Here is a 4,879-nt window from a genome sequence, read left to right as displayed (position 1 = left end):
AATATCGTCCATGGCTGTCCAAATACTTTCTGTCAGATGTAACTCAGCAGTATAGTCTCTTTAGTTTTACTGACCTGTGCATCAGTTCAGTCTAAAGCTGCAGCAATAGTGTGAATTATATCTGAAATGTAGCCATGCATGATGTTCAATCTAATGGACAAATGATTAATTGTAAACCCTTCCCAATACACAATCAACACTTTGAACTCTTAACAATTGTGTTTTCCCTTCAGTTGTTACTTGATGTTACCAAATTTTATTTACCTGCAAGATTCTACAGGAGGATTGAGCTGCTCAACATTTCTGACTTTCTCTCGGCCATCTTGGTTTTGAAAGATTTGTGTCGCACTTATGACGCTTGGCCAGTGAGTAGCAGTGTTTGGGATGGCATGCTAATGTCCACTGTGGTGGCTGATGTGCAATTACGACATCAAAGCCCAAAAACGATAGTGTGTATCTATCTTCTTGTTGTTTTTCATAAAGTACAAAGTGATGAGTACAATTTTTCATACATCATACATTTTTCTGCTGTAATGATGAAACAGAGAGCACAGTGGTAAACTGCATCAAGTTGTTTTAAGGTGGAATGAGCATACTCAGCTCAGCCTGCAGACACAAACTGTTTTTGCTACATCAAAATTTTGGTGTATAATCACCAAATATTCTTTAATTAAAAGCTTTGGTAACACTTTACTTGAGGGTATCTACATAAGAGTGACATGACACTGTCATAACTATGACATGACACTGTCATGAACCTGCCATGAACATTATGTATACGTCATAATGTTAATGACTGCTGTCATTAAGTGTCATTCAGTTTTTGTAATGACAAGTTGATATTGTTTGGGTTGTCTTGATTATGACAACTTGGCATTAATCAAAGTGACATTACCAGAAGATGTCTTTATGTCAATGTCAAGTTGTCATTATAAGGATATCCCAAACAAATTAAATATCAACTTGTCATGACAAAGACAACTTCTGGTAATGTCACTTTAATTAATGTCAAGTTGTCATAATCAAGACAACCCAAACAATGTCAACTTGTCATTCCAAAAAACTAATGACACTTAATGACAGCAGTCATAAACGTTTATGACATGTACATAATGTTTATGACAAGTTATGACAGTGTCATGTCATAGTTATGACAGTGTCATGTCACCCTTATGTAGATACCTTCAAGTGTTACCAAAGCTTTTAACTGTCTGGATTCCACTAAAACAATAAGTTGACGTAAAGTATAACAACTAAATACAGTACAAACTGTGGTTCCCATGATAATGACAGCAGCACTATCATAATTTAAATCTACATTGACCAACTTTATTTGTGTACTTTAACAGTCAGACAAAATGTGGAACTGGTGAAAATAGAAATTCTGATACCAACATATTATTACTATGAAACATAGTTTACATTGTCACCAAAAACCCTGTTACAGCTCAATTTTAAGCTTTAGGTTTGCATAAAAGTTCAGGCTTGCATAAAAATCACTGTTTCATAGTCTCCTGTTGCTCCTCACCTGCTCAGCTGTCCTTATATTACAGACAGCTGCTGCATCACAGGCTCAATAACTCCTCCTGCAGGAGCATCACTCCCAACTGACCCTGCAGTCTGATCCCAAGTGTGTCACTGAAAGAATTTTTTTTTTTTTTAACATTTTCTCTTGTTACTACAAATATCAAGTACTTATGAGTGTTAAAATTACACTCTTAGCGAACAAAAAATACCAATAAATAAAACAATCATTTACAATATTTATCAAAAAAAAAAACAGTTTTCCACACAGATCAAGGTCAATAATAAATTATGTATTCTCAAGATCTCCCAAGAATCCATAAGTTGATGGCTTTTTGTCAAATGCATAGACTACTTCTCTATGGGAGATGAATACACTGACCCAGAACTAAAAAATATAAACATACTAAACAAATCTGCAAACAGAAAACACATGAAAACAAATGTCAGAATGAGGTGAGTTCAAAAAGTCAAAAACAAAATACTTTGCAGCCTCTTCAGTAGCACGACTGGCAGATGGAGGTCAGGGCCACGTCAGTAAAAGTTATCGCTACAGTTTCTACTTCTAAAAAAAAAAGAAAATCACAGCATTAAATTGCTACGTCACTAGCACAATGTGAAATGAGTGCAGATGTTTAGACCATCTTTCTGATCGGAGAATAAAAGGACAGATTATAGCATTTATATTTCAAACTTAATCATAAAGCAGGACACCACATTTTGTTGTTAATCAGTCATTTTGACACAAACGTGCTTGACAGACTGGCTATGATAATGGCCACCAATATTTCTGTTTGTTTTTTTTCACATTAGTTGATTGTCTCTTCTGGATCTTAGGTTTGTCAGTGGTTATGGATTTACCATGGATGTAAGTAACCGCTTAAAAACACAAGGATAGTTATTGCTGATTTACATGAAAGGTTTAGTGTGTTGGATTTAGAGGGATCTATTGGCAGAAATGGAATTTAATATCCACGAGTGGGTCCTCCTCAACGCAGTCCTCCACGTTTCTACAGTAGCCCAGAACAGACAAACCAAGCATTGGCTCTAGAGATGGCCTTTTGCACATAGACCGTACTAAGGTAATGCATGTAGCCACTGTGATGTCAGCTATTGGTTTGTGGATGCCGTTTTGAAGCCTTGAGTTTGGCATTTTGGCTGTCGGCATCTTAGATTTTTGGAACCAGATATGACCTGAGGTGACCATATTTGGACAAATTTAAACAGGTGACTTATATAAAAATCCACCCCCCCTTACAGATGTCATGAACAGGGAAATTAGCTTTATCTGTGCCGTAAAGTTGGGCATTTTTATGTGGTTGTTTGGGAGGATTGATTCGCTTTTGAGGCTCGCCTCAAATGGCCATTCAAGGGACTGCAATTTTTGGCACCTCTGCGTTGGCTTCATTTTTCAGCCCCGGAGGCTGCTGCTTGTTCGCCCTGTGGTGAGCAGAGCGGTGTTCAGTTGGCTGCAATCTGCAACCTCACAGCTAGATGCCACTAAATCCTACACACTGCTCCTTTAAGTAGTATAATCTGAGGCTTTAAACTGGAAGTGAGTGGTTAGTTAACCTGGCCACTGGCACTACAGATTGTAGCAGAAGATGGTTGATATACTGGAGAACCCCTTCAGCACTAATCAATGTGGGTGTATTTGGATATACACTGACCCAGAGTGAATTAACATATAAAGAAAGTTGCTTTGGGTATGATCATGCTATGTCAAAAGTGTGGAAAGGTTTTGTAGTATTTGTACAAAAAGCTTGTAAAAACGTTGCAAACGTAATGTTATGAGAATTTTTTTCCAGCTATTTGAGTTGAAGTCATACCAGTGCATCCTGTTTCTCTTAAAGGGATACTAAAGAATTTTTGAAGTGGGGTTGTATGAGGTACTTATCCATAGTTGGAGTATTACCTGAATATTATGGGGGCATGAGCAAAACATATTCAGCAATCTACAACATATCAATATCAGCTTAAGTGTACGCTATTTTTAGAATATCTTGACTGCTTTTTCTTGCTGTCAGACATTTTTGACAGGAAACTGAAGCAATTATTATTAAGCCACTAGACATCATTGACAAAACCAGTAATTCTACCTCACAGAAAGCAGGAGTTGCTGGTCTACCACTGCCTCGATCAGCTAGTTTGTTTCTGTTACTGTGTGACTTTGGTGAATCCGAACTAGCCCTTTAAAACACCTCACACAATAACACAAAAACACCAGATTCACACACTGACATAAACTAACCATTCAAGGCAGCAGTAGACCAGCAACTCCTGTACTGTGTGGTAAACTTACTGTTTTTGTCAAAGGAGTCTGGTGGCTTTGAAGAGAGCATAGACACCAGCTTCACAGTTGAAAAGAGCTGTCTCCAGGCAAAGTGATATTTTTTTGGGGGTGGCTAAAATAAATTTTGCTGCTGCCCATGTCCACAGCAGTGCATTGCTTAACTCCTGAGGTGGGACTCCTGTCTGCTTCTCCAAAGTGAGGGCATGCCAACCGTCATCTACTGTAGGTAATACACTGACTATAGAAAAGTACCTCTTACAACCCCACTTCAAAAAAATCTGTACTATCCCTTTTATATGCGTGGGGTTATGAGCTTATACTGCTAAATCCCGATTTAGCTGTAATTAAACCACCCCATAGTGCCTCACAGTGAGATCATGACTTTGTTAAGTTTTAGTTAAAACTGTGAATGTCAACCTTTGCTTGACTTTGACACTTAAGATTTTACCAGCATTATACTTGTCATAGCGTGGTGATGGATGACAAGTGTCAACTTTCATATCCAGATTTGAATAATTATGTGAATGTGGACATTAACCTGAACGGTGACAATGAGCTGCAATTTATATTCCAGTGCCCTGCTGCACATTCTGAATGTTGAGACAATCAAATGCTAACTCTAAACCAAAAACCAAAAAAGGATGATTTACAAGCTCGTAGGCTCCATAAAAAAACAACAAACTGACACCTACATAGAGAGAGGTAAAAGTGATGTATAATCTTCAGGTCAGACTTTACAGCTTTTGAAGTACTTCAGAACATTTCTCGTGGCATCCTGATTTTTAACATTTGATGTTTTTTAAATGTTTTCACTCAAACCCAGCAGATATCTGTGGGCCTTTAGCCAATATGTCCTCTTTATCCTTTTGCAAACGTAGCTTCACATTTCGTTTCCCCCCTAAGTGTTTGTGTTCACAATAAACTACAACAGTTCATACCTCATTTCCATAGAACAATATCTCCGTGTGTGTTATGGTAATTAACATCTACACAAACAAAAGCATGCGTAACACTTCAAATTAAACAACCATATTACAAAATAATAACAGTCCTCCTTGTTGC

Source organism: Epinephelus lanceolatus, chromosome 16 (assembly GCF_041903045.1).
Source record: "Epinephelus lanceolatus isolate andai-2023 chromosome 16, ASM4190304v1, whole genome shotgun sequence".
NCBI lineage: Eukaryota > Metazoa > Chordata > Actinopteri > Perciformes > Serranidae > Epinephelus > Epinephelus lanceolatus.
This window is presented reverse-complemented; position numbering follows the sequence as displayed.